A 26,822-nucleotide genomic window follows, 5' to 3' on the forward strand; every position below is an offset into this window, starting at 1 on the left:
AGTGAGCCGAGATAGCACCACTGCACTCCAGCCTGGGTGACAGAGCGAGACTCCGTCTCAAAACAAACAAACAAACAAAAAGGAATGAGATCATGTCCTTTGCAGGGACATAGATGAAGCTGGCAGCAAACTAACACAGGAGCAGAAAACCAAACACCGCATATTCTCACTCGTAAGTGGGAGTTGAACAATGAGAACACATGAACACAGGGAGGGGAACATACCAGGGCCAGTCAGGGGTTTGGGGGGCAAGGGGAGGGAAAACATTAGGACAAGTAACTAAAGCATGTGGAGCTTAAAACCTAGATGATGAGCCAGGTGCAGTGGCTCACGCCTGTAATTCCAGCACTCTGGGAGGCCAAGGTGGGTGGATCACATGAGGTCAGGAGTTCAATACCAGACTGACCAACACGGTGAAACCCTGTCTCTACTAAAAATACAAAAATTAGCTGGGCGTGTTGGTGCATGCCTGTACTCCTAGCTTACTCGGGAGGCTGAGGCAGGAGAATCGCTTGAACCCGCGAGGTGGGGGTTGCAGTGAGCCAAGAATGCACCACTGTACTCCAGCCTAGGTGACAGAGCCAGACTCCGTATCAAAAAAAAAAAAGGAGAGAGATAAAAAACAGACATTCGTTCACCAACCATTTCACATTTGTCTCTACATCTTGACTAGTTAGTACTTGTAAGAGTTTCTTAGCCAAGAAGGTATTAGTCCTAAAATTATCAAAAGATTCTCTTTTTTTTTTTTTTTGAGACGGAGTCTCACTCTGTGGCCCAGGCTGGAGTGCAGTGGCCAGATCTCGGCTCACTGCAAGCTCCGCCTCCCGGGTTCATGCCATTCTCCTGCCTCAGCCTCCCGAGCAGCTGGGACTAACAGGCGCCCGCCACCTCGCCCAGCTAGTTTTTTGTATTTTTTAGTAGAGACGGGGTTTCACTGGGTTAGCCAGGATGGTCTCGATCTCCTGACCTCGTGATCCGCCCGTCTCGGCCTCCCAAAGTGCTGGGATTACAGGCTTGAGCCACCCCGCCCGGCCTCAAACGATTCTCTTTTAGTCCTGGTATTCTAGATACATTTCTCCCAGTATCAAAAATATTTATCCAGCAACTCAGTCTAAGAACTTCATCTTTTCTCTATCTACACTCACTCTCTGGGTAATTTCATCAAGTTCTTTGGCTCTAAATAGCATCACTACACTACACTGCTAAGTTCCTAAGTTTATATTTGCCCTGACCTCAAGACTTGTACACCTAACTGCCTATTCAATATTTTAACTTTAAACAGTAGAAATCTCAAAGCCTGTACGGTCAGCCCTTTGTATCCGTGAGTTTCACATCCAAGGATTCAACCAACCACGGATCAAAAATATTCCAGGGGCAGGGGTGGGAGAAAAGGATAATTGTGTCTGCACTGAACGTATATACTTTTTTATGTCATTAGTCTCTAAGCAACACAGTATATTTATATAGCATTTACATTGTATTAGGTATTACAATTAATCTAGAGATGATTTAGAGTATACAAACAGGGAGGTCGAGATGAACCAGGGCAATAAAGCATGACTCTATCTCTACAAAAACCAAAAACATTAGCCAAATATGGTGTCGTGAGCCTGTAATCCCACCAACGCGGGAAGCTGTGTTAGGAAAATAGCTTTACCTGAGGAGTTTGAGGTTGCAGTGAGCTATGACCATGCTACTGCACTCTAGCCTGGATGACACAGAGACCCTGTCTCAAGAAAAAAAAAACTTTCTGGCCAGACGTAGTGGCTCATGCCTGTAATCCCAACACTTTGGGAGTAGAAGGCAAGTGGATCACCTGAGGTCAGGAGTTCAAGATCAGCCTGGGCAACATAGTGAAACCCCATCTCTACTAAAAATACAAAAATTAGCCAGACGTGGTGGCACACACCTGTAATCCCCGCTACTTGGGAGGCCGAGGTACGAGAATCACTTGAACCCAGAAAGCGAAGGTTGCAGTGAGCCCAGACCACGCCATTGCAACTCCAGCCTGGGTGACAGAACAAGACTCAGTCTCAAAAAAAAAAAAAAATTTTTTTTGTAAGTATACAAGAGGATACACATAGGTTATATCCAAGTAGTATACCCCTTTATATAAGGGACTAGTGCATCCACAGATTTTGGTATCCTCAGGGGAACCAATCTCTCACAGATACCAAGGGATGACTGTATATCCAAACCAAATTCCTAATTTCTGTACTCCTTACAATTTGCTTTTCCCACAGTGTGCCTCATCAAACAAAAAAGCATCCAACTGCTCAGGCCATCACTGAAGTCATCCTTGACTCCTCTTTTACTCTGATCCCACATCCAAGCCATCAGCAAGTTATTATCTCCACTACCTTCAAAATACACCTCAAATCCACCTACCAATACACTCAACACCACAATCAGCTGTTGTCTCAACTATCATGATAGCCTCTTTTTTTTTTTGAGACAGAGTCTCGCTCTTGCCCAGGCTGGAGTGCTGTGGCGCAATCTCGGCTCACTGCAATCTCCACCTCCCGAGTTCAAGCAATTCTCCTGCCTCAGCCTCCTGAGTAGCTGGGATTACAGGCGTGTGCCACCACGTCCAGCTAATTTTTGTTTTTTACACCATGTTGGTCTGGCTGGTCTCAAAACTCCTGACCCTGTGATCCACCCACCTCGGCCTCCCAAAGTGCTGGGATTAGAGGTGTGAGACACCATGCCCAGCCCATGATAGCCTTTTAACTGGTCAACCTGGTTGCATCATTTGTCTTTCAAAGTGTATATATTAGATCAAGATATTTCCCTGCTTCCAATCAAACTTAAAATACAAAACTAGATACCTATCAAGTCTTTAAGTCCCTATGTTATTTGGTCCCTGGCTACCTCTTCTATCTCCTATCATTATTCCCCTCTTTATTTACTGTTTTAGCCCTTTTCTATTCCTTGAACACACCAACGGGTACTCCTGTCTCAGGACTTCTGCTCATGCCCCAGATGGTTGCATTGGGTCCTTCATATAATTCAGGTATCTCCTCAAATATTACTGCCTCAGAGGACTTCCCTAACTACCCAACATCCCTTACCTTGTTTGTACTTCCTTTACCATATCTATCATCAAAATGCTATGACATATTTCCCATTTATTTAATCTATTGTCTCTTACTCAAAAGGAAGCACTATGAAAGCAACAACTTTTATCTGTTTCATTCACTGTTGTATACTCTGGGTTTAACACAGTACTTGACATAAAGATCCAGATGAGATCTCATCTTGTTGCCCAGGCGAGAGTGCAGTGGTGCAATCACGGCTGACTGCAACCTCGACCTTCTGGGCTCAAGAGATCCTACTGCCTCAGCCTCCCAAGTAGCTGGGACTACAGGTATGTATCGCAATGCCTGGCTAATTTTTTAAGTTTTTCTGTAGAGACATGGTCTCACTACGTTGCCCAGGTGGTCTAGAACTCCTGGGCTCAAGCAATCCCCCCCACCTCGGCCTCCCAAAGTCCTGGGATTATAAGGGAGAGACACCATGCCCAGTCTTTATTTATTTGACTCTTTTTTTGTTTTTCAATTTTTTCCTGCAACATTTTATTTGATTCTTAACAGAAGATTTAATCCACTGATATCTCAAAGGACTAACTATCCAATGGAATGCCTGGATAAAACATAGGCACACAGTATCTTTTCCTCAGGGGGAAGAAATTTTTGTCACAGAACTGATTTGCTTTAGCAGAAAAATAATCATACACCAGAAATTTCTTCAGGAATCTTGAATCTGTCTTAAGAATCTTGCAGCCAGTCAAGGGTCAATGCCTGTAATCCCAGCACTTTGGGAGGCCGAGGCAGGTGGATCATGAGGTCAGGAGATCAAAACCATCCTGGCTAACACTCGTGAAACCCCTGGGCCCCTACTAAAAAATAAAAAAATTAGCTGAGCGGTGGCGGCCACCCAGGTCCCATTTACTCGTGAGGCTGAGGCAGGAGAACATGCGGAACTTGGGAGGGCGGCGCTTGCAGTGAGCCGAGACAGCCACTGCACTCCAGCTCAGCGACAGAGCAACACTCTGTCTCAAAAACAAAACAAAACAAACAAACAAACAAAATCTGCAGCCAGGAGTAGTGGTTCTACTTCTGTAATCCCAGCACTTTGGGAAAGGAGAGACAGGTGGGATCACAAGGTCAGGAGTTTGAGACCAGCCTGGCCACCATGGTGAAAACCCCATCTCTACTAAAGATTAAAAAGGTCGGGCTGTGCTCCCTGCAATCCCAGCACTTTGGGAGGCCGAGGCGGGCGGATCAAGGAGGTCAGGAGATCGAGACCATCCTGGCTAACACGGGAAACCCCTCTGTCTCTACTCAAAATACAAAAACTAGCCAGGCGTAGGTGTATGGCTTGTGTAGTCCCAGCCATCACTGGGAGGCTGAGGTAGAGAATGGTGGGAACTCCAGGAGGCGAGCTTGCGCAGCCGAGATCGCTAGCCACTGTACTCCAGCCTGGGCGACAGAGCCAGACTCCGCCTCAAACAAAAAAAAAAAAGGGCCGGGCGCTGTGGCTCACGCCCCTGTAATCCCAGCACTTTGGGAGGCCGAGGGCTGGATCACAAGTGTCAGGAGATCGAGACCACGGTGAAACCCCTCGCCTCTACTAAAAAATACAAAAAATTAGCCGGGCGCTGCTGTGGGCTGCCTCTGTAGTCCCAGCTACCCGGGAGGCTGAGGCAGGAGAATGGCGCGGAACCCGGAGGCTGGAGCTTGCAGTGAGCCGAGATCGCTGCCCACCGCACTCCGTGCCCGCTTACAGAGCCGGTACCCTGTCTCAAAAAAAAAAAAAAAAAAAAAAAGTTAGTCGTGAAAGGCGGGTGGCGGGCGCCTGTAATCCCAGTGACTTGGAGGCTGAAGAAGAGAATCACGGAACCCGAGGCAGAAGCTGTGCAGTGAGTCGAGATCACGCATTGCACTCCAGCTCATGCAGCAGGAGACTCCATCTCAAAAACAAAAAAAGAAAAAGAGAAAGAATCTTGCTTGAACAACATGTAATATACTGGTTAACAGTGTATCAGTACTAAAAGATCTTATATATTGAAAAATGAAAATGCCCAAATTATTAAGTCCTAAGATAGCAAAGCAGGGATCTTGTTTTGTCCACCACTGTATCCCAGTCCCTAGAATAGTGCCTGGCACATAGTAAGTACTAAATAAATATATGGAGGCTGGGCACAGTGGCTCATGCCTGTAATCTTTGGGAGGCCGAAGCAGGAGGATTACCTGAGGTCAGGAGTTCAAGACCAGCCTGGCCAACATGGTGAAACCCCGTCTACTAAAAATACAGAAATTTGCCCAGCGTGGTGGCACACACCTGTAATCCCAGCTACTCGGGAGGCTTAGGCAGGAGAATTGTTTGAGCCCAGGAGAAGGAGGTTGCAGTGAGCCGAGATCGCGAAACTGCACTCCAGCCTGGCCGACAAGAGCAAGACTCTGTCTCAAAAAAAAAAAAAAAAAAGAAAAGAAAAGAAAAGAAAAAGAAGTATTGATAGAAACTACAACAGGGTGGCAGCATGCGCCGGTGGTCCCAGCTACTCAGGAGGCTGAAATGGGAGAATGGCGTGAACCCAGAAGGCAGAGCTTGCAGTGAGCCGAGATCACGCCACTGCACTCCAGCATGGACAACAGAACAAGACCCTGACTCAAAAAAAAAAGCCAAAAGCCAAACACAAAAACCTAGGCTGAAATGAAGTGGGAAAATACAAAATCAGAATTCACATGTGAGAAAAGAAAGATAAATAGTACACTAAAAATTGAAAATGGAAAAAATATGTATACAAATAAGGACATCGCTTATATACACTACAAAAGTGTATTTTACATATTCTTACCTATGGGGGAGGTAATTTGCTTTGCTATATTCTTTTTTGGAAATGAAGAAAAGAAATAACTAAAATAATAAGATATGCTTTATTTGCTTGCTGCATGGCACACACTGTGCTAAGCACATTATACATATTATCTCGTAGAATCCTCCAACTCTATGCTATAAATATTATCATTACAATATCACCATATTTTACAGTCAAGGAGACCAAAGACTGTAAGTATTTTGCTCAAGATTACAGTCAATAAGTTAGCAAAACTCAGATCTGAGCCTAATCAATCTGATTTCAGAGTCCATGATCTTAATCACTATTTGGGACTTTCAACAAATTGAGGGGAAATATACCAATATAGAGGCTGAGAGATTCATTCATTATTAAGACAACTAATTATACATTTTTAGATCTGGCCAGATACTTATTATAATCAAGGCCTGATTAACTAGAATGCTGAGTGGGTTACATTCTAGTAAAAATTTTCTGAGAAACTAAAATATAACCAAATATTTTATTGATGTTAATCTTTGGTCTAAGAAAAGTATGTGAACATATTTCCATCTTCATTTGATAGAAGATCTCTAATTACAAAGGCCAACCTTATATAGCACTGAAGACACAGGAAATCATAAGAGAACGGGTTGAAAATTTACCAATCCAAATTACAGTGCACTCATCCTGCTGTGTCATGTTTTCATATGTTTGTAGATGATCTCCCTCTACCTAGAATGCCCTCTCTAAGTCTGAATGTCTCACACTTATCCTTTAAAACCTGGCTCTTCCCACTTGTAGGAAATCACCCTAACCTTCCCTTTCTCACCACAGATTTAATAACTTCTCCACCTTGGACAAAAATATTACATAGTATGCATCGTAGTATGTTTGTTAACATAGGCATATGTATTACATAGTTTTACTGTAATATGTTTGTTAATATGTTCCTCCTATTAGAATTTTTTTTTTCTTTTGATAGGAAATCTCGCTCTATCACCCAGGCAGGAGTGCAGTGGCAAGATCTCGGCTCACTGCAACCTCTGCCACCCAGGTTCAAGCAATTCTACTGCCACAGCCTCCTGAGTAGCTGGGACTACAGGCATGTGCCACCACGCCTGGCTAATTTTTATATTTTTAGTAGAGATGGCGTTTCATCATGTTGGCCAAGCTGGTCTCGAATTCCTGACCTTGTGATCTGCCCACCTCAGCCTCCCCAAGTGTGAGCCACTGCACCCGGCCCGAGTTTTTTGGTTTTTTTTCTTTTTTTTTTTTTTAAGACGGAGTCTCACTTTGTTACCCAGGATGGAATGCAATGGCGTGATCTTGGCTCACTGCAAAACGTCTCCCGGGTTCATGCCATTCTCCCGCCTCAGCCTCCCAACTAGCTGGGACTACAGGTGCCCACCACCGCGCCCAGATAATTTTTTTGTATTTTTTAGTAGAGATGGGGTTTCACCATGTTAGCCAGGATGGTCTCGATCTCCTGACCTTGTGATCCGCCCACCCTGGCCTCCCACAGTGCTGGGATTACAGGCGTGAGCCACCACATCCGGCAAATTTTTTTTTCTTTAGAGACAGGGTCTCACTGTCACACAGGCTGGAGTACAGTGGTGCGATTACAGTTTACTGCAGCCTTAATCTCCCAGGCTCAAGTGGTTCTCTCACCTCAGCTTCCCAAGTAGCTGGGACCACACTTGGCAAAATTTTTTTTTTTAATTTATGTATTTATTTTTTGTTTTGGAGACGGAATTTCACTCTTGTTGCCCAGGCTGGAGTGCAATGGCACAATCTCGGCTCACTGAAACCTCTGCCTCTTGAATTCAAGCGATTCTCCTGCCTCAGCCTTCCGAGCAGCTGGGATTAAAGGCATGTGCCCCCATGCCCAGCTAACTCTGTATTTTTAGTAGAGACGGGATTTCTCCATGTTGGTCAGGCTGGTCTCAAACACCCAACCTCAGGTGATCCACCTGTCTCGGTCTCCCAAAGCGCTGGGATTACAGGTGTGAGCCACCAAGCCCAGCCCGAACTTTTTATTTTTTTAGTAACCAGGTCTCCCTATGTTGCCTAGGCTGGTCTTAAACTCCTGGGCTCAAGCAATCCTTCTGCCTTGGCCTCCCACAGAGCTAGGATTACATCTGAGATTTTAAATTAAAAAAAAAAAAAAAAAACCTGTATGTCTTTTCCCTACATCTAAGCACAGAAATGGGTATAGTGGAAGCACTGGAAAAATGTTAGTCAGTGGAAGGAGGAATGAATGAATACAAAACAAACAAATGAATGGCTTGTTAAAGTAAATTAAACTCAGCCGGGGCAGTGGCTCACACCTATAATGGCAGCACTTTGGGAGGCTGAGGCGGGTGGATCACCTGAAGGTCAAGAGTTAGAGATCAGCCTGGCCAACATGGTGAAATCCCATCTCTACTAAAAACACAAAAATTAGGCAGGCGGAGTGGCATGCACCGGTAGTCCCAGCTACTCAGGAGGCTGTGAAACAGGAGAATCACTTGAACCCAGGAGGCAGAGGTTGTAGTGAGCTGAGATCATGCCACTACACTTCAGCTTTGGGGACAGAGTGAGACACTGTCTCAAAAAAAAAAAAAAAAAAAAAAGGAATTAGAGTCTGACCTACAGTTATTTGACTTTCTTCCTCTTAAACACACAGGCTGGTGCCGTGGCTCACGCCTCTAATGCCAGCAGCAGTTTGGGAGGTCACGCAAGCACAATGGAGGTCAAGAGTTCAAGATCAGCCTAGTCAACATGGTGAAACCCCGTCTCTACTAAAAATACAAAAGTTCGTTGGGCACGGTGGCTTCCACCTGTAGTTCCAGCTACTCAGGAGGCTGAGGCAGGAGAATCACTTGAACCCAGGAGGCAGAGGTTGCAGTGAGCCGAGATAGTGCCACTGCACTCCAGGTCTGGGTGACAGAGCGAGACTCTATCCCAAAAAAAAAAAAAAAAACTTAAACAAATAAAATTAACTTAAATCTCTAACTCATTGTGGTTTAAAAAATGACTGCTTTTTCCTTTGATCTTTTTCATCTAAACTTTAACTTCCAAACATGTGCTGTCATTTAGTTAGATGAAATCTCTACTTATGTGATATATGTATCCTCCAGTCTTTGAAGACCTTTATACTGTAATAATGTTTACCCAGTAATCATTAAACATGATTGATTCATGACCCCCACCCCCAAAATTTTCTCAAATGACAGCATTATCAGTGTCTTCTTTCAAAGACAATTTTTTAAATTCTCTCCACTCAACTCTCCTAAGTTTTTATCAGCAAATATTTAAACTCTGGAGTTTTTAATTTCAGAGTGCTGAATTTAAGAAACTTTGAGGAATGTGTCCTCCACTTTTAAAAAAATGTTATTTATACCAAGAAACCATGATATAGCTACCTTATAATCTAATACACTGTCTTCCTACAGTCTTAGGGCAAATAAAACTGAATGAGAAGAGTCAGATATGTTATCAAGTGTGGAAAAGAGATTGAACAAAATGTATAATCAGAAGATTAAGTCAAAGATTCATGACTTATTTACTGTGGGACTATAAGATATAACAAAAATGATGAAACTTTCACTACTGATGAAACTCACATGCATCTGAGTTATAACTATCAATCTTTTGCGGCAGGAAAGAATATATTTCTAAATTCTACTGTATTAGCAACCACTTAAAATCGTTACAGTCTCATTCATCTTCATAACTTAATTGTAAATGTACTTCCTTTTTCTACAATGTTTGTACTCACCGTGATAACCACACTGTGACATGGTTCACATTTCAGTATGCAACATATGCAATGGTATGGACTTTCATATGTCCACAGAGAATGCCTACAATTAGAATTTCAAAGTTTAAAACAACGTGCATTTCATTCTCTTCAATAGCAAGCTGATTTTATCCCAATTTCAGCTACTGTTCAACATCACCAGGGCCATTTGATTTCTCTGTGATGACTGGATCCCACTGGAAAACCTAGGGACTAAGGCCAGACACGATGGCTCATGCCTGTAATCCCAGCACTTTGGGAGGCCAAGGCGAGCAGGTCACCAGGTAAGGAGTTCGAGACCACCCTGGCCAACACAGTGAAATCCCGACTCTACTAAAAATACAAAAACTAGCTGGGCGTGGTGGCGCACGCCTGTAGAAGAGAGACTGAAGCAGAAGAATCACTTGAACCCAGGAGGTGGAGGTTGCAGTGAGCCAAGATCGTACCACTGTACTTCAGCCTGGGCAACAGAGCGAGACTCTGTCTCAAAAAAAAAAAAAAAAGAAAAGAAAAAAATGAAAATCTAGGAACTAAAAACTAGAAAACATTTTTTAGCATCTTGTTGCTATGACTAAAAAATTGTTAAGAAACCCTTTATTTCTCTCTTGTACATTTGAAAAAAGCTGATAAGCTATTCTGAATAACATAGGAACTGTTCTAAATGTTCAACGCAAACATCGAAAGCAATGATGTGAACTATTTACCTCATTTCTTCTTAACTGGCAAAGGGAATTCCCTATTGATAAGTAATACGAATTAGAAGTAGATGGTGTGAGTAGTTTAGTTCCAACTATGATCAGATACTTTAAAAGTTAATATAAACCTAACTACGAAGAAGTAATTCCTCACTTAACAATGAAAAGAATGTAAACACTTAAGTATTTATGGATGAAATTACATAATAACTGGAAGATTTGCTTTAAAATAAGCAAGAAGGGAAGCAGGGACAGGGCTGGTAGATGTGGAAACAATGTGGTAACTGTGTTGATAACTGTTGAAGCTGGATGTTGAGTACATGAAGGCTCACTATGCTATTCTCTTTATTTATATATATGTTTGCAATTTGCCACATTAAAGAAATAAAAAGCTGACCGGCCACAAAATGTGGCTCACATTTCTCAGCACTTTTGGAGGCCAAGGTGGGAGGACCACGTGAGCCCAAGAGTTCAAGACCATCCTGGGCAATATAGTAAGATTCCACCTGTACATAAAATTTAAAAATTAACCAGATGTGGTGGCACACACCTGTGGTCCCAAACACTGGAGTGGCTAAAGCAGGAGGATCATCTGAGCCTGGGAATTCCAGTATAGTCTGGGCAACACAGCCAGACCCCAGCTCTAAAAAATTAGAAACATATATATATACACATATATATACATACATATATATATATATATATATTTTTTTTTTTTTAAGACAGAGTCTCACTCTGTCGCCCAGACTGGAGTGCAGTGGCGCGATCTCAGCTCACTGCAACCTCTGCTTCCCAGGTTCAACTGATTCTTCTGCCTCAGCCTCCCGAGTAGCTGGGACTACAGGCACAAGTCACCCATGCCTAATTTTTTATATTTTTAGTAGAGACGCGGTTTCACCATGTTAGCCAGGATGGTCTCGAACTCCTGACCTCATGATCCGCCCACCTCGGCCTTCCAAAGTGCTAGGATTACAGGTGTGAGCCATGCGCCCGGCCAAAATATTTTTAAATGAACAAAATTGCCCAGGTGTGGTGGCTCATGCCTGTAATTCCAGCAATTTGGGAGTTTGAAGAGGGAGGACTGCTGAAGTTCGAGACCAGTGGGGGCAACACAGTGAGACTCCATCTCTACAAAAAAATTAAAAATTAGCCAGGCGTAGTGGCATGTGCCTATAATCCCAGTTACTTGGGACAACGGAAGGACTGCCTGAGCCCAAGAGGTAGAGCACACCGTAAGTTATGCTCGTACCACGGGGACTCTAGCTCGGGTGACACAGTAAGACCCTGTTTCAAAAAAAAATCTTTTTTAGTTAGATGGAAAAAAGTATACAACCTTGGCATCAACTTGTGTCTGAGGGCAAATGACCAAAGACTATGAAAAGCAAATATAATACTACAATGAAAATTTCATAGATTTCCAAACATGAAAACTTAGATATTAGTGAAGAAAATACAACTCTGAAATAGCAATAAGATTATTGGTTAAATTTCTGTCATCACTAGAAGTCTTTTTTTTTTTTTTTTTTTTTTTGAGATAGAGTCTCGCTCTGTCACCCAGGTTGGAGTGCAGTGGAACAATCTTCGCTCACTGCAAGCTCTGCCTCCCAGGTTCACATCATTCTCCTGCCTCAGCCTCCTGAGAAGCTGGGACTACAGGCACCCACCACCACGCTCGGCTAATTTTTTTTTTTTTTTTTTTTTGTATTTTTAGTAGAGACGAGGTTTGTGTTAGCCAAGATGGTCTCAATCTCCTGACCTCGTGATCCACCCACCTCAGCCTCCCAAAGTGCTGGGATTATAGGCCACCACGCTCGGCCTAGAAGTCATTATTTTAAAATTAATTTTGATAAATATCACATTCTGCCAATTACAGGCCTGTTGAGGCAGGCACTAAAAAAGCGATTTGTAAAACATGAAAGACTGTTATCAACTATGATGACAAGTAATAAGAAAATCTAGCCTCTTCGTATGAAAAAATATAAATGAAAAAACACTACTAAAACTAATTTTAAGGAAAATGATAACAGAAACTAGCAGCAACAAAACAAAAATGAACTAGCTGCATTTCCACCTCTTGTGGCACCCAGGTTTAAAATACTACATGCTGCTAAAAAGTCTGGCCTAAGCAGATCTCACAACAGATTATAGTGATGCTGTATACCACCTTTAAAAGACTCAGATCAATACACATAACTTAAATAGCAATACAAAGTTATTTTAAATGGAGACCACCACCACCACAATCTCACACACGGTAAGACTTCTCCACTGTGTGCTTCCACATTATCTTGGGCAGAAATGAAGGTGGCCAGTTCAATATTAATAAAGCATGGAGGAAGACTCAGAATAAAGGCTTAAGTGGAATTGCTAATACTGTAAAGACACAGTACCTAGCAAGTTGTTAAGAAGTGATGTGCCAGGCGCGGTGGTTCACACCTGTAATCCCAAGCACTTTGGGAGGCCGAGGTGGGTGGATTACCAGAGGTCAGGAGTTTGAGACCAGCCTGACCAACATGGCAAAACCCCATCTCTACTAAAAATACAAAAAAAAAAAAATAGCCGGGCATGGTGGCACACGCCTGTAATCCCAGCTATTGGGGAGGCTGAGGCAGGAGAATCACTTGAACCCAGGAGGCGGAGGTTACAGTGAGCTGAGATCACGCTGTTGCACTCTAGCCTGGGAGACAAGAGCGAAACTCCGTCTCAAAAAATAAAAATAAAAAAAGTGATGTGCTGTATTCTATTTCAGAATACAACTCAAGAGTAGAACATGAAAATCCTTTTCCTTTTTTTAAAGAGACAGTGTTTCGCACTATTGCCCAGGCTGGAGTGCAGTAGCACCACCATGGCTCACAGCAGCTTCCAACTCCTGGGTCAAGTAATTCCCCCGTCTCAGCCTCCAGAGTACCTAGGACTACAGGCATTCATGCTAATTTTTTAACTTTCTGTAGAAATGGGGTATTCCTGTGTTGCCCAGGCTGGTATCAAATGCCTGGGCACAAGTGATCCTCCTGGCTCAGCCTCCCAAAGCACTGGGATTATAGGGATGAGCCACTATGCCAGGCCCCAGGCCCCCTTTTTCTTTTTTTCTTTTTTCTTTTTTTTTTTTTTTGAGACAGAGTCACTCTGTCGACTCACTGCAACCTCCACCTCAGGGATTCAAGAGATCCTCCTGCCTCGGCATCCCAACTAGCTGGGACTACCGGCACATGCCATCACACCTGGCTAATTTTTGTACTTTTAGTAGAGACAGGGTTTTGCCATGTTAGCCAGGCTGGTCTCGAACTCCTGACCTCAGGTGATCCATCCTCTTCAGCATCCCAAAGTATTACAGGTGAAAGCCACCATGCCCAGAGACATAAAAACTTTTTTACATAAACGTACTGTAGAAATACATCCAAAACAAGGTAAGGAATATAAATGATGTTTGCCTTCTTTTTAAACCAATAGTTCCTTTATACAAAAACACCAGATGAGGCCGGGCGCAGTGGCTCATCCCTTTAATCCCTGAACTTTTGGAGGCCGAGGCGGGTGATTCACCTGAGGTCAGGAGTTCCAGACCAGCCTGACCAACATGGAGAAACCCCATCTCTACTTAAAATACAAAATTAGCAGGGCGTGGTGGCACATGCCTGTAATCCCAGCTACTCAGGAGGCTGAGGCAAGAGAGTCACTTGAACCTAGGAGGCAGAGGTTGCAGTGAGCTGAGAGAGCACCATTGCACTCCAGCATATCAACAAGAACAAAACTCCATCTCAAAAAAAAAAAACACCAGATGATACAAAACCTATTTTTTTAAAGTACAAAGTTGTATACAGAGTGTAAACACTTAATGCTTATTCAAAGAGTAAGTAGTGGCAAAAATTCTTTGCAATTGGGTAACAAAATTTCAACTTCAAGGAATGTTTCCCTCTTCTATGTCGTTTTGAGACCCGTCACCATCAAACACTTCACAGACTCAACTGAATTAGCATCTCTTCAAGCACAGAGACCACATATTATTCATTTCTGTATCTCCTGCATAGGGCTAACTCAGTGTTTGTTATAACTAAGCTAAACTCCAAGACAGGAGCTTCAAATCACCTCAGGCCCAATCCAAAACTGAAAAAAGACAAACCCACTTCTCAGAGTTTAGGAACAAAAATATACTGACAAAGAACAAAGCCATAGATACTTTGTGCTACATTAGCTTCCCTTATCACCAAATTCAGAGTTGGTTACTAACACTGCAGAAATACATTTGTGACGATAAAAAGAATACATAAAAAACATGGATCCTAAAGTTCTCCTGTCAACATGTTCAACTACTATCACAGACTCCTTCACCTTAAACGCATACTAACATCCACACACCCCAACAAAGAAAATGAAAGGTTTTCAAATGAGACCTAAATATAAATTGGCTCTATTTCATTACACTTTAAGTTCCTAAAATCATATGTATAAATCATGTGATTGTGCTTATGCTCATCTTCTAACTTGAGGGCCCAGTGTCTTTCATCAGGTTCTCAGAAGGATAAATGACCCCCAAAAACTTTTAAGAACCACTAATCTAGCCTATCAAGAAACATCCCATTTTCCAGAATACAGTTAAGTTGGCTTAGTTCATGCACTCTTCCCTCATATTCACAGAGGGAATTCTTACTATATGAAATCAATCTTTCAAAGGATTCCTTCAGCCCAGCCAAGAAGCTCCAACATCCACAGGTACATATATTAACAATCACCAGAACCCAAAAACAGTTCTCTGATTTTAATTCCACACTGCTTCACTCAACTTAATATCTACCACTGTCAAAACAACTCCCCTCAGGTTGTACCCAGGCTATTTACAGAGATACCTTGATTATCCTCACCCCAAGGCATGGACGATTTATTGAACAGGCAGTCAACAAATACTTGTTGAATGAATGAAAAAGGATCCTTCCCCCCGAAGATTTCAAGTTAAGCTGTCAGCATCCATGCAGCTGCTCTGGTAGAGGTTAAGCTGTGAAAGCCTTCTCTACCTCACACATACAACCTCAAGTGTCAGAAATGCTCTGCTTCCCCCATAAACAAAATAATATAGCCATGGATATGCATTTCATACAGGTCAGACCGGGCAAGGACATCTACTTTCCACATACATATCTGACACAATCGGTCTCCTCCAAATACAATCCAACCAGTCATATGTGCTCCTATCTTTCCAACATACTCAGATTTGCCGACAAAGACTTCCTGAGGCACCATGGTATGCTGAATATACTGCTGCAGCAGTAGTGAAAATATGGGAGTTACAGTCTCAACTTTGTCACCAATTTAATATGCGGCCTTAGAGAAGTTCTCTCCTTATGCCTAAATTAACTATTTTGTAAAATGGAAGAAAGCACCCTACCATTTTCACAGAGATTTAGTATCACAAAGAAATTGAAAGCACTTTCTTATTGTATTTGTAAACTATTACTATAAACCCGCGACAACAAATAAGGTCACCCATTCTTTACAGCTTTGTAGCAATGATTCTGTTAAAGATATTTTGGGCCTTCACATTTATACAACTCACTCTAACCAAAGGCACAAACTATTAAGACCACAACTGGCTATGCTAAGTTTCTCCCCTCCATGACCTCACAGACACATGCTGTATAGAACACTACCATTGCCACTCTTTCCCAACAAGTAACTAGGGGCTCCCAATCTCTAAAATACACACACATATCAACCTGCAAGGAACCTCCCAACATTTATTCAAGAAATAAGCTAACTTATAAGGGGAACTCCATTACACTTACACAAATAAAGGCAAACTCTTCCGGAAACACTTTCCATCCTCGCATACACACACCAACACAGCCGCTACACATCAACAGACCATCTGTCTTCTAGACCAAAAACACCTCTTTCCATGTACAAACTAATCAGTGACATTTATTAAACTTACAACACTGAGATCATCCTGCCGTTCCTACATACCGTTCAATGCGGCAGGGACACCACAGACCTTGTCACACAGGTAAACTCCCCTCTCAGGATCGTGTCCTCGACCACTCTTATCCCTTAACTAAACACACACAAACTGGACTATGGGGGAGGCTCCGATCATGCCTACAAACACAAACTAACCTGTCAGGGGCACAGACGACTCCGCCTCCACTCGCTTACTTTCCAGCCCCCTCCGGGAGTCCGTCTGTCAGGGACACCCCTTCACCCCGCCTGGAGGGACTTCCCGGTAGGCTCAGGATCCCCCTCCCTGCTCTCCCCTCCCCCATCTTCACCACTGCTCTCCCAGAGGTCCAGGTCCGGGAGATGACAGTGGCTCCCAGGAAGCCCAGGATTCAATCGCTGAGAGAGTGCTTAGGCCCGAAGGCCTGCCCAAATCGTTCTACTCACCGTGTCGGAGGCCGAGGCCCAGGCCGAGAGCGACGAGAGTGCAGGGAAGTGGGGAAGAGGGGGTGGCCGCCAGGCTCCTCCGCTTCCCTGGGTCCACGGCGGATTCCTCCCGCTTGTCAGGAGGCGGCCAGCGGGTAAGCTGACTGGCGGAAATGCGAGAGAGGAGAAGGGAAAGGTGGAGGCTAAAGGGGGCAAACTGAGGGGAGGCGGGTCCCGCAACCGAGACTGGGATCGTCTCCCCTCCGCAAAGCGAACCCAAAATGGCGGCGGGAGCGGCGGCGGCGGCGGCAGCAGAGTGGCGGCGGTGGCGGCGGCTGCTCCTCCAGAGGGAGGGAGCGAAGGGCGCCTAGCGCCCCCCCAACCTCCCACTCCTCCCTCCTCGCGTTCTTCCCCACCGTCCCCCGCTCCGCCCGACTCCGGCCGCGTAGCGCGCACGCCCGCCCGCAAGCGTACGAGTGTCTACGGGCTAGTCGCTGGCTGCTCCCACCAACCACCACCTTCGGCCGCCCAGCGCGCCAGCCAGCCCGTACGCGCTCACCCACGGGAACCTCCTCGCCCAGTCCCCCACTCCCCCTCAGGCCCTGTCAAGCCGGCTCCGGCGCAGGCCCTCACGCGTACCTTAAGCGGCGCGAGCCCAAGCCTCCTCCTCCTCCACCTCCTCCACCTCCTCTTCTCTCCTCCCCCCTTCCCCGCCCCCACGGCCACCAACCGCCGCCACGGCCGCCGCCGCCGCCGCCGCCGCCGCCGCCGCCAGCCCCCCCCAACCCTCCACCCCTCGCGCGTGCGCCTCCCACAATCCCCCCCGCGGGACTGTTCCATTCCTGTCGGCTGCAAGGGCAGGAGAGGAAGGGACGGGCAGAGCGGGTCGGGGCTTGACGTTTGACTGGAATTGCCAGAGTGGCGGCCCGAGCCCCACGACAACCTACCTCCCTAGGCTCGTTGCCGCGGCGCTGCGGCTCGCCTCCCCCTGCTCCTTCTCCTGCTCGAGACCGCGGAGAGCGGATCGAAGGCTGCCTAGCGCCCCTCTGCCGGCCGGTGGTTGGAGGCCGCGGCGGCTGCGCGTTGAGTCGTTTCCTGCCGGATGACCTGAGCCTACTTCGCAGTCGCAGGACGAGTGCTTTGGAGCCGGTCCCAGGCGGTGTGTGCCGGTCGCCTAGCCAGGAGAACTGGTCCTCGACTCACGGTGAGGGAATGGACCGACACGGGGGTTGTACCGCTGAGGAAAAGGAGCGGGACTCCGGACCTCCAGGAGGTAGGGAGTGAGGCCAGCAGGACCGGCGCACCTCCGGGGGGATTCCTTCCGGACGCTGAGTTGCCAACCTGAGACCCGAGGAAGATCGGCATGATGGTCTGCTTTTTGTTATTGTTAACCTGCCTCGGATTTCTCGAAGTTCACACCACTGTCCATATGCGATGATGTTTGTTTGCCCTTGACGCACTTAACTCATGGATGGTACTTCTTCAGCCTCGTTAGGCAGGCTGATGATAGAGGATGAAGAAACCATGTGTTTCTCATTCAGTTCTGGACTCAGTCTCCATTTTCTTCCTTCAGCAAGTTATTTTTCTTAGTTCCTTATCAAAAAGTGTACATAAAAATTAGGCAACTCCAAACATGCCTCCAGGGTTGATGTGTGAAATAATAAGATAATATATTAAAATGGAATTAGGTCCTAGGCATAGGGCAAGTGCAGAATATTGCCGTGTTGTCATTTACAGTTGTTGATATCGATAAGGTTTGTGGGTGTAATTGGTAGTGTTCTGTCCCTCCAAGTCGTTAATAAAACAAAGCAAACATAGACCTGTTAGGTTTCTGTGGCTACTGAATATTTGCTTCTCAAAACACTTGACTGATATTTGGTAATTGAATGCAGCAGAAATACAGACGATTAAAGTCCACAAATAATTCCAAAGTTTACTTGATCTAGTAGTTTTTACCTTTACCCAAAGGGTAAAGCAGAATAAATTACCGGAAGGATCTACTTGGATTTCCCTTTCTTTCACATTTGTGGACTCCTGGGGATACAGGAAATAATTCAAAAATGACTGTTCAAAAGCCCATGCAAGGCCAGGCGCGGTGGCTAACGCTTGTAATCCCAGCGCTTTGGGAGGCCGGGGTGGGCGGATGACCTGAGGTCAGGAATTCGAGACCAGCCTGGCCAACATGGCGAAATCCCGTCTCTACTAAAAATACAAAAATTAGCCAGGCATGGTGGCAGGCGCCTGTAATCCCAGCTACTCAGGAGGCTGAGGCAGGAGAATCGCTTGAACCCGGGAAGCGGAGGTTGCAGTAAGCCGAGATTGTGCCATTGCCCTCCAGCCTAAGCAACAAGAGTGAAACTCCCTCTGAGGAAAAAAAAAAGCCTTTGCAACCTCCAAAATTCAAGTAGACAGTCCCAAATTTCCCCTTTAGGATATGTGGATTAAGTGTTGTTTACTTGTTTTGTTTATTTAAGGTAAAGAGGAAAGCAGCCTTAATTACCTCATTGTATGTTTTCTTAACCAAGTCCCACACTTTCATGGAGCCCACTTGTTTACCAATCTTTTGTTAGTTGCATACGTGCAAGTGTATTATGCTACCAACAACTTTTTTTATTTGAGAGCAGGGACTATGTCTACTACTTAATTTACATAAAGCATCACAGGCTAGTGCAAAGCAAGTCACAGAAATATTCAAATGAGGCTGGGCATGGTGGCTCACGCCTGTAATACCAGCACTTTGGGAGGCCAAAGTGGGTGAATCACGAGGTCATTGTGAGTTCAAGACCAGCCTAGCCAACATAGTGAAACCCTGTCTACTAAAATTACAAAAAATTAGCCGGGTGTGGTGGCGGGCACCTGTAATCCCAGCTACTCGGGAGGCTGAGGCAGGAGAATCGCTTGAACCCGGGAGGCGGAGGTTGCAGTGAGTGGAGATTGCACCACTGCATTCTATCCTGGGCAACAATGCGAGACTGTCTTAAAAAGAAAAAAAAAAATCCAAAAAAATTAGGTGGGCATGGTGGAGCACTTGTAGTCCCAGCTACTTGGTAGGCTGAGGCAGTAGAGTCGCTTGAACCTAGGAGGGAGAGGTTGCAGTGAGTCAAGATCACGTCTTTGCAGTCCAGCCTGGGCGACAAGAGCGAAACTCCGTCTCAAAAAAAAAAGAAAAGAAAAGAAATATTGAAATGAATGTTAGATACTTAAAATACCAAAAGAGAAAGGCAATTAGCATTTGTGGACTACCATGCCAGGGGAATGCGTATTCCTGTTTAATCCTTACTATAAACAACACTTTGAGATAAATAATCTTACCCTCATTTTACAGAAGAGAAGCCTGAGGCCCAGAGAAGTCCAGTAACAATCTTCAGTTTGCCTGTCTCTTAAAAGCATTACTTTTTTCACTACACCACATTTTCTTCAAAGTAAAATTTCTCATCAGCAGCATAATTGCTGTGCTTCAAAGAAAAAAAAAATGCCTTTAATGGAATTTCACTACACCAGTGTATAGGGAGAGTTACTTACATATGGTCTCTGTGTTAAAGTAACTTTCAGTAACTATAATGATCAATGAATTATCAACTACATATAAGCAAATGAGATAGGATTCTGTTTTTTCATATATGCCCCAGAGCCAACTAGAGACTAAAATATATTAAGTGCTCAATGAAATGACCTCACTGAATGAGCAAACCCTGAATTATTTGAACCAATGAAGTTAGAATAATGGTTTCCCCAAGGATATCCACTTCTTAATCCCTGAAACCTATAAATATGATATGTTACATGACAAGGGAAAAATCAGGATGCAGAGGGAATTAAGGTTGCTAATCAGCTGACATTAAACTAAGTAGATTATCCAGGAATGAGCGCTCTGCAATGGCCCTCTTCAGTTTTACTTCTGTAGCTGCCCATGCTTGTGCTCATTTTCAGACAGTAGCTGAAAAGCATGTAAGCTGCTAGCATCATAGAAATCCTTCGAAGCTCCCTTTCTTCAAATTGGATACTGTCGTAATACCTGTAGTAACCTCTTTGAATGCTCCAACAGTGCCTTCTTGTGTGAGATCACGCATTAATATTTAGTTTGGCAGTTCCGCTAGTTTGACATCCAGGAGTTTCTTCTCCCTCACTGGTACAGCCAACTCCATCTTGGGGTCCTGGTCTGATATAAACTTTTAAAATGAGGTTTCAGGCTGGGCGCAGTGGCTCATGCCTATAATCCCAACACTTTGGGCAATTAAGGCAGGAGGATTACTTGAGGCCAGGAGTTCAAGACCAGCCTGGACAACATAGCAAGACCCCATCTCTACAAAAACTAAGAAAAATTAGCCAGGCCATGGTGGCATGTCCAGGAGTTTGAGGCTACCATGAGCCATGATCACACACCACTGCACTCCAGCCTGGGCGAGCGAGCAAAACCCTGTCTCTAAAATGTAAAACAAAATAAAGTTAATTTTTTTTTTTAAACTCTTGAGACAGAGTTTTGCTCTTGTTACCCAGGCTGGAGTGCAGTGGTGTGGCTCACCGCAACCTCTGCCTCCCGGGTTCAAGCAATTCTCCCGCCTCAGCCTCCTGAGTAGTTGGGACTACAGGCATGTGTCACCATGCCCATCTAATTTGGCTAATTTTTGTATTTTTAATAGAGATAGGGTTTCGCTACATTGGCCAGGCTGGTCTCGAACTGCTGGCCTTAGGTGATCCACCTGCTTCAGCCTCCCAAATTCCTGGGGTTATAGACATGAGCCACCGTGCCTGACCAAGAGTCTTTAAAAATATTGACTAGGTGTGGTGGCTCATGCCTCTAACCCCACACTTTGGTAGGCCAAGGCAGGTGGATCACCTGAGGCCAGGAGTTTGAGACCAGCCTGGCCAACATGATGAAACCCCGTATCAACTAAAAATACAAAAAAATTAGCTGGACATGGTGGCGGGCGCATGTAATCCCACCTTACTTTGGAAGGCTGAGGCAGGAGCATCACTTGAACGCAGGCGTTGGAGGTTGCAGTGAGCCGAGATTGCGCCATTGTACTCCAGCCTGGGCAATAAGAACGAAACCCTGTCTAAAAAAATAAAATAAAATAAAATTATTTATCTTTTATTTTACTTTATTATTACTATTATTTGAGATGGAGTCTCACTATTGCCCAGGCTGGAGTGTAGTGCCACGATCTGGGCTCACTGCAACCTCCGTCTCTTGGGTACAAGCGATTCTCCTGCCTCATCCTCCCAAGTAGCTGGGATTACAGGTGCCTGCCACCACGCCTGGCTAATCTTTGTATTTTTAGTAGAGATGGAGTCTCACTGTGTTGGCCAGGCTGGTCTTGAACTCCTGACATCCTCAAATGATCCACCCGCCTTGGCCTCCCAAAATGCTGGGATAACAGGCATGCGCTACTGCTCTTGGCCTTTTTTTTTTTTTTTTTTGTGGGGAAGTCTCACTCTGTTACCCAGGCTAGAATGCAGTGGCGCAATCTTGGCTCACTGCAACCTGCGCCTCCTGGGTTCAAGTGATTCTCCTCCTGCCTCAGCCTCCTGAGTAGCTGAGATTCCAGGCACCCACCACCATGCCTAGCTAAGTTTTGTGTTTTAGTAGAGCCGGGGTTTCAGCATGTTGGTCAGGCTGGTGTTGAACTCCTGACCTCAAATGTTCCACCCACCTTGGCCTCCCAAGGGTATTTTGTTTATTTATATTTTTTTATTTACTTATTTATTTATTTTGAGACAGAGTCTCGCTCTGTTGCCCGGGCTGCAATGCAGTGGCGCATTCTCGGCTCACTGCAAGCTCTGCCTCCCGGGTTCAAGCCATTCTCCTGCCTCAGCCTTCCGAGTAGCTGGGACTACAGGTGCCTGCCATCACGTTTGGCTAATTTTTTGTATTTTTAGTGGAGACAGGATTTCACTGTGTTAGCCAGGATGGTCTCCATCTCCTGACCTCATGATTTGCCTGTCTCTGCCTCCCAAAGGCTGGGATTACAGGCGTGAGCCACCGTGCCCGGCCTTTTTTTTTTCTTTTTTTTTTTTTTGAGACAGATTCTCGCACTGTCACCCAGGCTGGAGCGCAATGGCGCAATCTCGGCTCACTGCAACCTCCCCCTCCTGGGTTCAGGCAATTCTACTGCCTCAGCCTCCCGAGTAGCTGGGATTACAGGTGCCCGCCACCATGCCTGACTAATTTTTTTTATTTTTAGTAGAGTGAGGATTTCACTATGTTGGCCAGGCTGGTCTTGAACTCCTGACCTTATGATCCACCCGCCTTGGTCTCCCAAAGTGCTGGGATTACAGGTGTGATCCACTGCGCCTGGCCAGTTTTTTTGTTTTTGAGACGGAGTCTCGCGCTGTGTCACCCAGGCTGGAGTGCAGTGGCGCGATCTCGGCTCACTGCAAGCTCCGCCTCCCAAGTTCACGCCATTCTCCTGCCTCAGCCTCCCAGTAGCTGGGACTACAGGCGCCCGCCACCTCGCCCAGCTAGTTTTTTGTATTTTTAGTAGAGACGGGGTTTCACCATGTTAGCCAGGATGGTCTCGATCTCCTGACCTCGTGATCCACCCGCCTAGGCCTCCCAAAGTGCTGGGATTACAGGCTTGAGCCACCGCGCCCGGCCAACCTGGCCAGTTTTTTGTTGTTTGTTTTTTGTTTTTTACGAAAATGGGAACAGAAATTTTTTGGATTTGAGATTCTGTTGGATTTTGGAATATTTGTGTTATACCTGCTGTTTGAACATCTCAAATTTGAAAATCTGAAACCTTGGCCGGGCGCGGTGGCTCAAGCCTGTAATCCCAGCACTTTGGGAGGCCAAGACGGGCGGATCACGAGGTCAGGAGATCGAGACCATCCTGGCTAACCCCGTGAAACCCCGTCTCTACTAAAAAATACAAAAAACTAGCCGGGCGAGGTGGCGGGCGCCTGTAGTCCCAGCTACTCGGGAGGCTGAGGCAGGAGAATGGCATAAACCCGGGAGGCGGAGCTTGCAGTGAGCTGAGATCCGGCCACTGCACTCCAGCCTGGGCGACAGAGCAAGACTCCGTCTCAAAAAAAAAAAGAAAGAAAAGAAAATCTGAAACCTTAAGTGTTAACATGAACACCTTAATAAAGTTTGGACAGTATTTCTTTCATAAACAATATTATTGATATTGCTAACTATTAATGTTAGAAATGAAAGTCGAGAAAGATAATTACCTGCAACATTAGCACCCAGAAATACCCAATTGCGTTGGTATTTGTTTTCTTTTAAGTTTTCATTTTTATGCGTCTCCACCTCAGAACCATAATCTAAATTTACAGTTAAATTCATAACAATACCTCAGTGGTGTACCATTGAGTCCTAAAATTCTAGAATGTTAATCCCAGTCGTGTGTGTACACTAACATACCTTTTGTGAAGTCTTTTGAAACCTATCAGATACAGCCTGGAGTCCATTTTGCTGAAGAGTATCTAGAATATCTGCTATCCTAACAAGCAATCATAGTCCCTTCCATAGTAGTTTAAGTTTTAAATTGTTCACCGTTCTGAGTAGTGTGATGAAATTTTGCACCACACTGTCCTGGATGTGAATGAACATAACCACGCCGTGTGTGCTGCCCATCGGTTAGTCATTGACATCATCAGCTTTTGACATCCAACTGTGGATATCGGCATGACTCAATGATTCAGGATCACCCAAAACAGATGATCCCCCTTCTTAGGCATAGTCAGAAGGTCGATAGTAGCTACATCACAATTCCTAAGTCATTCACTGTACTCATCTTGTAAGCGTTTTGTCATCTCACATCAAGACAAGAAGGGTGAGCACGGTACAATGAGATATTTTGAGAACAAGAGAGACTATATCTCAGCATAACTGCAAGCTCCGCCTCCCAGGTTTACGCCATTCTCCTGTCTCGGCCTCCCGAGTAGCTGGGACTACAGGCGCCCGCCACCTCGCCCGGCTAGTTTTTTGTATTTTTTAGTAGAGACGGGGTTTCACTGTGCTAGCCAGGATGGTCTCGATCTCCTGACCTCGTGATCCGCCCGTCTCGGCCTCCCAAAGTGCTGGGATTACAGGCTTGAGCCACCGCGCCCGGCCTTCTTATTGGTTATTGTTCATTTGTTACTGTGCCAAATTTATAAATTAAACTTGATTATAGGTATATACCTATAGGAAAACTGTGTGTGTGTGTTTGTGTGTGTGTTTATTTATTTAGTGATCAGTACTCTCTATGGTTTCAGGCATCCCCTGGGAATCCTGCAGTAGGATCTCCCGAGGATAAGGGGGGACTACTGTATTTCCTTCCTTCTTGCTTTCTCCATTGCAGAAGAGCTAATGCAGCTTTAAAAGCTGGGGAACTTTAAAAAGTATATATTGCGTCATCACTTGCACTGTTATCAGAATCGTAAACTACATGCATATTTCTAGCAAAAACACCTATAGGTACAAGACTGAGGTTGGCCAGACACGATGCTCACGTGTAATCCCAGCACTTTATGGGACGCTGAAGTGGGAGAATTGCTTCAGGCCAGGAGCTAAAGACCAGCCTGGGCAACATAGACCCCATCTCTATAAAAAAGTAAAAATTAGCCTTTCATGGTGGTACATGCCTGTAGTCCAGGCTTGTCGAACCTGTGGCCCATGGGCCTCATACAACCCAGGACTGCTTTGAATAGGGCCCAACACAAATTGATACACTTTCTTAAAACATTATAAGCCCTTTTTTTTTTTTTTTGCGATTTCGTTGTTGTTGCTGTTTTAGCTCATAGCTGTTGTTAGTGTTGGTGTGTTTTATGTGTGACTCAAGACAATTCTTTCGACGTGGCCCAGGAAAGCCAAAAGACTGGACACCCCTGCTGTAGTCCAAGCTCCTCAGGAGGCTGAAGGCAGAGGATCGCTGGAGCCCAGGAGTTCAAGACTGCAGTGAGCGATGATACCACTGCACTCAAGCCTTGGAGACTGCAGGGACCCTATCTCAAACCAAACAAAAAAACCTGAGAGCTTGGAGAAGTTAGCACTGTTGAAGTTTGTGATAATCAGTAAATTTCAGAAATGCTTTACTTTTATAGCCCTAATGTTGCTATAGGAATCCAAACCTGGGGAGATAGATATTATTAAGATGAGAAAATACAATGTAAGGAATTCTGCTTTTTCTTTTTTTTTTTTTTTTTTTTTTGAGACTGAGTCTGGCTCTGTCGCCCAGGCTGGAGTGCGGTGGCCGGATCTCAGCTCACTGCAAGCTCCGCCTCCCGGATTCACGCCATTCTCCTGCCTCAGCCTCCCGAGTAGCTGGGACCACAGGCGCCCGCCACTTCGCCCGGCTAGTTTTTTGTATTTTTTAGTAGAGACGGGGTTTCACCGTGTTAGCCAGGATGGTCTCGATCTCCTGACCTCGTGATCCGCCCGTCTCGGCCTCCCAAAGTGCTGGGATTACAGGCTTGAGCCACCGCGCCCGGCCAGGAATTCTGCTTTTTCTATCTGAAATTATGAAAACAACGAAATTACTCTTTTTGGCTTGGCACGGTGGCTTACGCCTGTAATCCCAGCACTTTGGGAGGCCAAGGCGGGCAGATCACTTGAGGTCAGGAGGTCAGCCTGGCCAACATGGTGAAACCTCATCTGTACTAAAAATACAAAAATTAGCCAGGCATGGTGGCAGACGCCTATAATCCCAACTTCTTGGGAGGCTGAGGCAGGAGAATCACTTGAACCCAGGAGGTGGAGGTTCAGTAAGCCGAGATCACGCCACTGCACTCCAGCCTGGGCGACAGAGTGAGACTCTCTCAAAAAACAAAAAAGAAATAATCTTTGTGAACCAAACTTTTCCTATGGGACTCGGGATTTAGTACAATCTCAACCTCAACATTGTTGACATTTGGGGATGGATCATTCTTTGTTGTGGGGGACTCTCCTGTGCATTGTAGACTGTTTAGCAACATACCTGGCCTCTACTCACTCGATGCCAGTAGCATCCCCCCCCCTCCTTCAGTTGTGACAACCAAAATGCCTCCAACCATTCATTGTCCCATGTTAGGGGAGGGGACAAAAGTCCCCCTGGTAGAGAACTACTAATTTAGAGAAAGATTATGATCATGAGGAATCAGTCTGGGTTTAGTAGAAAAGAAAGTCATGGCAGACTAATACATCCTTGTTAGAATTCCTGAAATGGCTGGGCATGGTGGCTCATGCCTG

The 26,822-nt window shown here is 45.2% G+C and overlaps 1 protein-coding gene and 1 pseudogene across 11 annotated transcripts in view; one reads left to right on the forward strand and one right to left on the reverse strand.

The window, feature by feature from the left end:
- Nucleotides 1-17,333, reverse strand: part of ASH1L (ASH1 like histone lysine methyltransferase) — a 231,662-nt gene extending 214,329 nt beyond the window's left edge. For 5 of the 10 annotated variants that reach the window (XM_031658333.1, XM_031658349.1, XM_031658363.1 and 2 more), the window contains exon 1: nucleotides 16,691-17,218. The gene's annotated coding sequence lies outside the window, so the exon portion shown is untranslated. Of the gene's footprint in view, nucleotides 1-9,602; nucleotides 9,688-16,690 lie in introns of all 10 variants that reach the window. The other 5 variants (XM_017947693.3, XM_021930184.2, XM_031658149.1 and 2 more) reach the window with 3 other exon arrangements.
- Nucleotides 16,843-18,486, forward strand: LOC108581704 (annotated as a pseudogene). Its single transcript, XR_004179825.1, has one exon. The product of XR_004179825.1 is annotated as a formin-like protein 8 (transcript).
- The last annotated feature ends 8,336 nt before the right edge of the window (nucleotides 18,487-26,822 follow it).

Source organism: Papio anubis, chromosome 1, assembly GCF_008728515.1.
Source record: "Papio anubis isolate 15944 chromosome 1, Panubis1.0, whole genome shotgun sequence".
NCBI lineage: Eukaryota > Metazoa > Chordata > Mammalia > Primates > Cercopithecidae > Papio > Papio anubis.